General features: G+C 35.8%; 1 protein-coding gene across 1 annotated transcript in view; it reads left to right on the top strand.

Annotated features, from left to right (window-relative positions):
• Positions 1-5,870: 5,870 nt before the first annotated feature.
• PYHIN1 (pyrin and HIN domain family member 1) overlaps positions 5,871-11,098 on the top strand; it is a 45,537-nt gene continuing 40,309 nt past the window's right edge. Inside the window, exon 1 of the mRNA XM_057302372.2 lies at positions 5,871-6,095. The gene's annotated coding sequence lies outside the window, so the exon portion shown is untranslated. The remainder of the gene's footprint in view (positions 6,096-11,098) is intronic.

The raw sequence follows: 11,098 nt of genomic DNA, 5'->3' as shown, positions 1-11,098 counted from the left end.
TTATAAAGGCAGCAGAGGAGGTGATATTTATACCACAGGAATCAGCAATTGCTACAAATCAGAGCTCTTCTATAGTTGCTACAGTTAGATTAATATCTACAGTTTTGCAACTATGTTCTATTTGTTGCATTTGTTCTTTGTTTCTTTGCTCCTCTTTTTCTGCCTTTTATGGTTTTAACTGAGCAATGATTTTTTTCTTTTCTTCTCAACATATGAATTATACTTTTTAAAAAATGTTTTATTGTTTGGCTTAGAGTTTCAAAAATATAGCTTTAACTCACCTAAATCTATCTTTAAATATTACTGTATTGCTTTATGTATACAACACATACCATATAACAGAAAATCCCCATTCCTCCATTTTTTCCCTGGCTCATTTCTTGTATTTATATACTATAATGACTGAATACATCATTACTATTATTACTTTAAAGAAAGTTATCTTTTAAATCAATTCAAAATCAAAATTTTTAAAATTTAATTGACTTGCATTTATGCCTTCTCTGATGGTCTTCTTTTCTTCATGTAGATCTGATCTCCTTCACTTTTGAATAATAATTTTGCCAGATATAGAATTCTAGATTGCCATGTTTTTTCTTTCAATACATTTAAGCATTTCATTTTATATTCTTCTTTCTCTTATTGCCTCCAATGTTTCTGACAAAAACTCCACAGTGATTCTTGGAATTGTTTCTCTATATATAATACAATATTTTACTTTCCTGACTTTGATCAAGATTTTTCTTTGACTTTTCTGCAGTTGAAATATAAAATGTCCAGATATGATTTGTTTTTCAGCATTTGTCACAGTGGATAATATCTGAGCTTCCTGCATCTGAGGTTTTGGCTCCGGCTGGTTTTAAATATTTCTTGGCAATTATTTCTCCAAATACTGATACAGGAGATAGAAAGAAATTATCTTAGGCAGATAGTGAAGGCAAAAGAGTCCTTGGCAGAACTTCCCTTCTAACAAAAAGAAGCCCAAAAATCACTTATTTTCTAATAAAGAGCAGCCTGAAAGATCGAACTGCAAACATAGAGAAGGAAGCTGGGAGCTTGCATGGGGGGATGCTGGCAGCTGCACCGATAGAAAAGGCTACCTGGTACCAGGCATGTTCATCATGGGGCTCCACCTTTCCTTTTTTGTTAGCATGTGTACAGTAAGAAAGAAATATGCAACATGGAGTAGCTACCCACCTGCATAATAAAAGATGGGGGTAGGGGCAGCCAGAGATTCGGGCCCTATGCAGATGGCACAGCTGGTCCTAACCAGTTTTTCACACCCTGTGTAGATCAGACACCGTCTCCCCACTAGCTCATCTATAAAAATCTCTGCATTTCACAGCAGATCAGCAACCATTTTTCCGGGACTCCTCTCTGTAGCAGAGAGCTATTCTCCTTCTTTTGTCTATTAAAATTCAGCTCTAAACCTCACCCTTTGTGTGTGTCTGCATCCTTGATCTCTGTGGCCATGTGACCAAGAACCTCAGGTGTCACACCAGACAAAGAGACCATGTCAGTACTTTTTATGCTTCCTTCTTTCTTTCTTTCTGGCTTTTCAATTATGTATTTGCTACATCTTAAGATATCCCACCACAGTTATTAGATATTCTGTGGGCTGGAGGGCTTAATATTTTTTTCCTTTGCATTTAGTTTTGGAAATTTCTATTGATCTATCTTCAAGGTAACATTCTTTTCTAGATTATGTCTGGTCTATTGATTATTTTCAATTTCTGTTACCATTGTTTCACTTCATACATTTTTGTTTGATTTATCTCTTAGTGTTTTCTTCTATCTGCTTATGTTACCCATCTGTTCTTGTATGCAGTCTACTTTTTCCATTAGAGCACTTAACACATTAATCATAGTAATTTTAGATTCCCTGTCAGCAAATTTCCACATGAGGATCATATCTGAGTCTGCTTCTAATGGTTCTTTTGACTCTTGAGACTCTGTTTTTCCTTGTCTTTAGCATAACTTGCTTTTTCTTTCTTTTTTTTTTTTTTTTGTCAAAAGGAAGACATATATGATCAGGTAATAGGAACTGAAATAAACAGACCTTTAGTATGAGATTTTTTGTTAGTCTGGCTAGTTGTTAAAACGTTATTTACTTTTTGTCCTAAATGTCAGTGCCAAAGGCTTCAGAATCTTTTACTGTCCTTTTTGTCTCTCCTCTTGCCTTTGAACTTCCCTGAGCATCCTCCTCAGAGAGTCTACCAAGAATAATCAAGAAAAATAAGGGAGGATAATATAAATGGCCAGTATCAGGAATGGAAAGGGATGACACTACAGATGTTAAAATGGTAATAAAAAATTATGAAAAATATTATGCAAATAAGTTTACTTACTCACATAATTCCTGTAAAACAAAAATGTATTAGAAAAAAAATCCTATGAAACACAACTTACCAAAACTGTCTTGTAAGGAAATAAAACAACTAAATATTTTTATATCTATTAGAGAAAGAGAAGTTGTAACAAAAATCTTTCCGTAGTGAAAGTTTTGGGAATAGACACTTTATGAATTCTATCAGACATTTGAGGATAAAAGTTTACCACGTTTATACAATCTGTTTTAGAAATGCCAGTTTGCTGTCACACCAAAATTAAAGATATTACACAGAAACTAAACAAAAACCAATTCTCACATGAAAATAAATGCAAAAACACTTTTAAAATATTGAAAAATTATACTTACCAATATACTTATCAATATGATAAATTATAATGCATCATTAAAAGTGTTTTATCTCAGGGATATAAGATTGGTTCAACATTTAAAACTCAATCATCTTTCCCTCTTCCTTGAGAAAGAGAAAGCTATTTACTTGAGAGACAAAAGGAGAAGGCACCTGATTGAGGTGGCTGATGGCCATGAATGCATAAAGCAATCTTGCTAACTGAGGCTCTCAACAAATGGGTTTTGTTCTGACTCTTAGGGATAATTAGAGAAAGGTTTTAACACTCTCCATTTCCATTTTCCTCTCTGAGATCACAAAAATTATTACAAGGTTTTATCCATGGGTTTACAATGGACTTTAAAAGTCCCAAATGTGGTTTCTTGGTGTGATTGTGTAAGAGAAAAGCTTCAGCTGAATTAAGTTTAAAAGAGTTTAACTGAGCAATGAACGATTTATTATTCAGGCAGCCTCCCAAGCCAGAGTAGGCTCAGAGACTCCAGCACAGCCACATAGTGGAAGATTTATGAAGAGAAAAAGAAAAGTGAGATACAGAAAATGGACATGAGATAAAGAGCTGGATTGGTTATAGCTCGGAGTTTGCCTTATTTGAACGCGGTTTGAACAAGTTGGCCACATTTGATTGGCCAAAACTTGGTGATTGACACGAGTATACTACAGTCTGTTTACACTTCCATTTAGGCCATCATTCACGCTGTATGAGAAACCTTTAGGCTGAACTTAGAATATGTAAGAAGGCAGCTTTAGGCTAAACGTGATTTAACATTGCTCTTCTACTTACTTTTGCTTTTCTCCTTAGAGGCTTTCTGCCGTCTCCTAGACTGATGACTGGGTACAGATTGACAAACGTTTTCTATAGTAAGCCATACAGCAAAATCTTTACATTCTGCAGCCGGATGGACTCTGTTGCTAGTCAACTCTTCATTGCACCATGAAGTAGATATTGACAATGCATAAGTGAATAATCACAGTTGTGTTTCAATAAAATTTTACTTACAGAAGTGGATGGTGTGTTAGTATTGTCCCACAGGCAGTAATTTACTAACATCTTGGTTAGAACATTAATCTGGTGGGAACTTTTCCTGAGGACTTTGAATGAGCATGGGAATTAGTACTTCAGATGATAAAAAGTCATGAAGGTTCATCCAGACTTTTTCCCCCTTATCAGGAGCTCTTGTATGTTCTATTAGTGAGCTTTCTGTGTGATGGCACAAATTGCAAATTATTGCCCACTGCTTCAGAATCAGTACAAATGCACATTTTTAAAGCATTTCTTTGCTTCATCTATTACAATTTTATCTGCACAGTATGGATTATGGAGCAATGTTCTGAATTGTCTTCATTGGTGACAGTAATTTGTATGTTGTATGCTGGAGTCCTAACCAAAGGCATTACTCTACATGCAATGATTACCAAAAAGGGGAAACAAAAATGTCCTGAAACATGGTAATTTCTACCAAGTTTCCTCTACTCTCTGACCTTTGAATTGGGGTAACCTGACCTTCCTAATATCACTCTCTACCTACTATCTACCTACTATCTACCTACTATCTTAAGACCAACTTAGTGTCTCTACATTAACAGCAACGTAAACCTATAAAAGAAAACCATGAACACTCGAAGGTATTTTTATGGCCATCCTTCCAGATCCTCCTTGCTTTTTCTTAACTTACTTTTGCTTTGATAAAGTTATCATATGGCTCCAAATCCAGACATCAACTATCCTTTCCATGACCCCAGTTTGTACTAAGGCGATCAGCTTTCTTCTGTTCCATAGATGGCCTCAGATCATTTGTATTATTTGTGAAGGAAACCAAAAATACTTCTCAAAATACTTAGGACTGTTAAGTTAAAGACAGAAAATGGAGGGGAACATACTGCCTCAGGCACTATTTGCCTGATGGCAGGACATAAATCCGTATTTACTGGAGAAAGCACCTGCTTTTCAGCCCGGAGAAGGCGCCACCAGGAACCTGAGGAATCTGGGAACAGATTTTACTACCTTCCCACATTTTCCCACCTTTTAAATGACTGGAACTGCTTTCTCCTTTGCTTTTCACTGTATAGAATGTATGGCTCTTTATTGAAATACTATTTAAGCAAGGTTTCTAAGCCACAGCCTGGAGAAAGAAATACTTTTGAACTGAGGCCTATCCCTTGTGATGAGTAGAGCACACATTAATAAACTGCTTGTTTTTCTTTTGTTAATTTGACGTTTGTTTTCAGGAGAGTGTCAACTAATAACCTAAAAAGGGAAATTTTAAAAAAACTTGTTTTCTCCCCTACAGCTGTATTTCGGGCCCCATTTTCCACTCATGGCCACATCCTGCTTGCAGATCTGCTGCTGGGTTAACACAACATCATCTGCCAGTTGGTGTCGTTTATTTGACATCTTGGGGTTATAGTACTCTGAAGGACACCCACTGCCCTTAACAGAAAAAACACTGCTGAGCAAAGGGTTTAACAGGACTCTCGCTCTACCAGAAGTTCAGTGCATTTTCCATGATGTTCAAGGCTTCGATGCTGTCATGTTGTGAGCCCACTATCCACTTGTGTTTTTCCATGAATAATGAAGGAAACCTGAGTAATCATGAATGTAATCATTGAGGTAAAGTAACCTAGTCATAGTCAAGAGGACAGCTAGTGTTAAACTCCTTTATATATATTTGAGAAAGGATTTATATATTCATAATAACTTTCTGATCTGGAAAGCCCTAGGTTTGTCAACTATTAATAACTGGGTGAATGCTTCAGGTAGTATTTAAACCAATTGCTATTTCATAGCAGACATTCTCCCATGCAGGAGATGCAGTAAAGTACTGGCAGCAATAGATGCTCCTACCAAGATCTCCCCCTGCAACCGCACAGGAAAGGAGGGAGAAGAAACCACCTTGCTTCTCTCATATTTGACAATCATTCATCGGAATAGAGGTCCCTAATGTCCCACATGTAAGCCTGCTGGCTAAGAAAGTTCTAAGATTGGAACTCCATTCAGATATCAACATTTGTAAGAAAAAAAATTTTAAATATAACTTTGATATAAATTTTACTTTGATTAAGATACCTACAGGAAAGAAACTGTTCATTTTCTCTAACAGGATGGAAAGCAAACAATACGGGTGGGAGGAGTCTGCACGTTGTTTCACAACTCCTCTCTCCCCAGGGCAAAGCAGAGTATGAGGAAGCCAGCACTGGTCAAGTGACTCTAAGAAGGGCCATTTTCCCTTGTTGTCTTTGAAAATACTTCATTTTCTTAGCATTTCAGGAGATTATAACATCCTGTATTTCAGTTTCTGAGAGCTTTACTGACTGATTTCCCTATTCAAAACAATCCTCATTTCCTACATTTCTGAAGGTCTCAAGATCTGGACTACTGTTGAAGAAATTCCCAGTAAGGTGAGTACTGTGGGTATTTTTTTATAGAAAAGATCTAGATGCTTCCTTGAAAGCCACAAAATCACAAGGGAAAAATCAATATTGGTTCTTCAGGGCAGTGGGGTGAGGGCAGTAGGGCTGGTATCAACTATATTCAGAAAAGTGAAAACTGCAGTTAATACTTCCAATTCTTTACTTACTTCAAAGATAGTAGATATCCTTTATTCTACAACTGGGGCACAAATGAAGGAATATGCATTTTGACCATTGCAGATTTTAAAACAAATTCTCTGAGTATATATTCTCTGAAGTTAGAAACCTTGGTGGCCATTGGGGTCTGGGCAAAAGACAAGATAATGATTTCATTCTTTTTTATGGCTGCATAGTATTCCACGCTGTATATGCATAACATGGATACAGCTAGAGACCATTATCCTAAGTGAACTAACACAGGAATACCAAATACTGCATGTTCTCACTTATAAGTGGAAGTTAAACACTGAATCCATATGGGCACAAGATGGGAACAGTAGACGCTGGGGACTGCTTGAGAGGGAAAGGTGGGAGCACTATGTGGGTTGGAAGGCTATCTATCTGGTACTATGCTCGCTACCTTGGTGATGGGATCACCAGACAACAAGCCTCAGCGACACACAGTTTACTCATTTAACAAGCCTGCACATGTACCCCCTGAACCTAAAATGAAAGTAGAAGATAAAATAAGACAAAATAATGATGTGCACAAAGTATCAGGAAATAATATTAAGTAAAAAACACATCTAGACATACAGCTGTATTTTATGGTATCTCAATTTTACAAAACATGTTCTCACACACAAACATATGTGAGAACGTTTTGTAAATAATATTATTCTACAAATGCAAACACATAGTAGAAAATGTATCCGTTTTGCAAACACAATTATTCAAATAATTCAAATAATTCAAATGTGTCAATATTTTCATAAGTATGTTTAACTTTTACATTAGCATCATTCTATACAAGATGTGAAAGGCAGTTTTTATTCATTTTAAGATTACTTCCTGCCCTCCTGAAAGTTAATGATGTTTTATTTTTCTAGTGGCAAGGTACAGGGGAGAGGCATGGAAGTCAATTTGAAATAGATTTATATTGTCAAAGTTCAGAATTTTTAGAAGACTTTCTGTATAGCCTGGTGCAATATCTCAGTGTACTTGACTAGAATATGAGATTTTAAATGTTGATTTCAGGATTTATATATGTTAGATAAATATTGCTATCAATTTTGTTGCTCAAATTTGTAAAAATGTTTTTTTACCTTGTTCATTTAGTATTGGAAGATATAGAACCTCCTATTATAAGACTGTAATTTCTTGTACTCCTCTCAAATTCATATATATAATATATAGATATGCTCACATGCATAGTTGTATAATGTATATTATGTGTGTATGTGATCATGCATACATGTTTCCAAACATAAACATACACATATAAATATATATATTTGTGGCACCATGTACATATGTGTGTATATGAAGATAAATATATTATATAACATTATATTATCATGAAGGACTATACAATAATGAAAAATAATATACATTTATTATTATTAGATAAATCTATAATTTAAATTATTGTATCTTCCCAGGAATTCAACCTTTTACCATGTGGTATCTGATAATACTCTTTGTCTTAAGATCTTTTAAAAATGATTCTAACATAGATAAGCTGGCTTTCTTCTAGTTTCTCCTTGCATGATAATTTAAATTTTTTTTCATCTTTCAGTGATCTTTTACTGACAACATACATATAGAAATTTTAAATCAAATTTGATAAAAGTTGTCATTTAACTAGTTAACCTCTTTATGTATAGGCTAATAATTAACATATTTTGGCCTGCTTCTGCTATCTTCACTTCAATTTATAACACTTCTATATTCTCCTACTTGTCTGTTTTTAAAACTTATATTTCCATCTCACCCTTTAAGACAATTACATTAGTAAACTCATATTCTTTTTCTTCCCTCCCTCCACCATGTTGGTATACTTTCTGTTTCTCTTTTCTTTGATCAGGGCTTTCTTTTTAAGTCATAGGCACACATAATCAAGTTCGTTTTTCATTCTTACTTGTCTTTTGGCCTGCAGCTTTTTAAAATTTTTTTTTAATTTTCTATTGAAAAGTACCTCCAAAAATGTTTCTGTGTGCATCTTTGTCTGGAAAAACTACTGATGCCTTGAGGTTCAGAGAATAGTTTTTGAGGATCTTATGTTTAAATATCATTTTGTTTAGATTGAAATTCTAGTTTTAAAATTATTTTTTCCTTCAAGACAAGATGAGAGCATTTCTTTTGTACCTGGGGGGCTCGGTATGTTTTGAAAATCAGAAGTTGGAGGTTTATAAAGATTACTTAATGCACATTTTTCTAGAATCCCCAGTGTTATCAGTGTCATTACTACAAAAGCAAAAGCGCTAATATTTCAGCATCAAAACATATGAATATTTGTGTTTAAGTGGAATAAATAAAAATCATACATAGCCTCCTGTAAGCTCACATCTGGTTTCATTTTGCAAATAAATTGTGTTGTCATACTCACAAAACAAATCAAAACTTCCCATTTCTAAACTTTTTGTTTAGCAATTTATATGGGACTTTGGGCCAGCATTATATAAAAATGATTCCATTCTCCTCTTTCAAGTAGATTTGTTGTTGAGAATCAGTTTCAATCTAATTTTTGGATCTTTGCAGGTGATCTAAAGCCTTCATTCTTGGAGGCTTATGGAGTATTTATTTGTTTTTTATGTTCTTCAGTTTCACTATATGTCTTTGTATATATTTTTTCCTTCATTCTATGCTTATCAATCTGAGGACACTCATGTTCTCTCAAGAAGAAAGCAATTAACCGCCCCAGGAATTTAAATATCTAAATTACACAAGAGGTACACAAATACATGTTTTCTATAATTAAAATATTTGTTTTTGTATTTATTTTTATCGAGGTGGAGTTTTGCTCTTGTCACTCAGGCTGGCGTGCAGTGGCATGATATCTGCTCACTGCAGACTGCACCTCCCGGGTTCAAGCAATTCTGTTGCCTCAGCCTCCTGAGTAGCTTGGATTATGGATTACAGGCACCCACCACCATGCCTGGCTAACTTTTGTATTTTTAGTAGAGACGGGGTTTCACCATGTTGGCCAGGCTGGTCTTGAACTCTTGACCTCAGGTGAACTGCCTCCCTCAGCCTCCCAAAGTGCTATGTTAATTTAAAAAGGAAATAGGAATCCATAGCATGCTTTGAGTGTCATCATGTGCTAAAGTGCACTGGTGCTAAAGAGGTCCAGAGGAGTAACACTCTGTCCATAAGGGCACTCTGAAAATTTCTAGAAGACAAACTCTCAGTTGAGTCTAAAATGTTGTAGGAGAGGCAGTCAGAGAGAGGAATGTGGGAATGGCTTTCCAGGCAATGAAAAGAGAATTAGCAAAGTCATGAAGCATGAAAATGTTTCATACTTCTGAAACGTAAGATATAAGGAACACACAAGTGCCAGAGGTTAAAAAAAAAAAAAAAGAATGCAGATTATTCAAAGTCTTCTGAAACAATACAAGAAGCAAGGAATGTATTGAAAAGAAAATGGGCAAATATTGAAAGATTTCAGTGGGATAAAAATGTGGCTTATAGAGAGAAATGTGGATCTGTGAAATGAAAATGAATTAGACAAATCAAGCCTAAAAGAAAAATCAAGCAACTATTGAAATATTCCAGCCAATAAATCCTGTGTTCCTGCAATAGAGAAAATGTAGATGTTCAGGAAAGTGATAGTTTTATGGGCACAGAGGACAAATATGGCAGGGCCCAACACCAAGGAAGAGGATACTGATGAGAGCTGACAAGAGAAGAGTTAAGGAGAATAGGGTCGGCGCCCCAGCATGAAACTGTAGTGCTGCGGCAGAAAGTTATTCATATAAGGTGAGAGGCTGCAGCCCATTTACACCTAGGCCACTCCAGTCATAGTTGTGGGTGTGGGAAGATTTAAGAAACAACAGGCAGGTTTTGGGGGATAGGCTCCAGCCCCAATAAAGGATGGGAAGAGCAACCAAGCACTTTGACACTCCACAGCCCATACTCTAAACACTGAGACAATTCCTTGTTCACAGACCTCCCTCTAACACCTGGACCCAATTCAACTATCCTCATTCAATGGGATGAATTACTTGGACATTCCTAAAGCAAAAGTTCTTCACTCAATTTCTACAGTAACACATTTGGTCATTAAGTCCTTCTTTATCACACATATTCATGGACAACTCTTTCTTTATTATTATTATTATTATTATACTTTAAGTTTTAGGGTACATGTGCACAACGTGCAGGTTTGTTACATATGTATACATGTGCCATGTTGGTGTGCTGCACCCATTAACTCGTCATTTAGCATTAGGTATATCACCTAATGCTATCCTTCCCCCCTCCCCCTACCCCACAACAGTCCCTGGTGTGTGATGTTCCCCTTCCTGTGTCCATGTGTTCTCATTGTTCAATTCCCACCTATGAGTGAGAACATGCGGTGTTTGGTTTTTTGTCCTTGCGATAGTTTGCTGAGAATGATGGTTTCCAGCTTCATCATCCTGATACCAAAGCCTGGCAGAGACACAACAAAAAAAGAGAATTTTAAACCAATATCCTTGATGAACATTGATGCAAAAATCCTCAATAAAATACTGGCAAACCGAATCCAGCAACACATCAAAAAGCTTATCCACCATGATCAAGTGGGCTTCATCCCTGGGATGCAAGGCTGGTTCAACATACAAAAATCAATAAACGTAATCCAGCATATAAACAGAACCAAAGACAAAAACCACATTATTATCTCAATAGATGCAGAAAAGGCCTTTGACAAAATTCAACAACCCTTCATGCTAAAAACTCTCAATAAATTAGGTATTGATGGGACGTATCTCAAAATAATAAGAGCTATCTATGACAAACCCACAGCCAATATCATACTGAATGGACAAAAACTGGAAGCATTCCCTTTG

Source organism: Pan paniscus, chromosome 1 (genome assembly GCF_029289425.2).
Source record: "Pan paniscus chromosome 1, NHGRI_mPanPan1-v2.0_pri, whole genome shotgun sequence".
Taxonomy (NCBI): Eukaryota; Metazoa; Chordata; class Mammalia; order Primates; family Hominidae; genus Pan; species Pan paniscus.
Note: the sequence above shows the minus strand (reverse complement) of the source record. Positions and strands in the feature narration are given on the sequence as shown.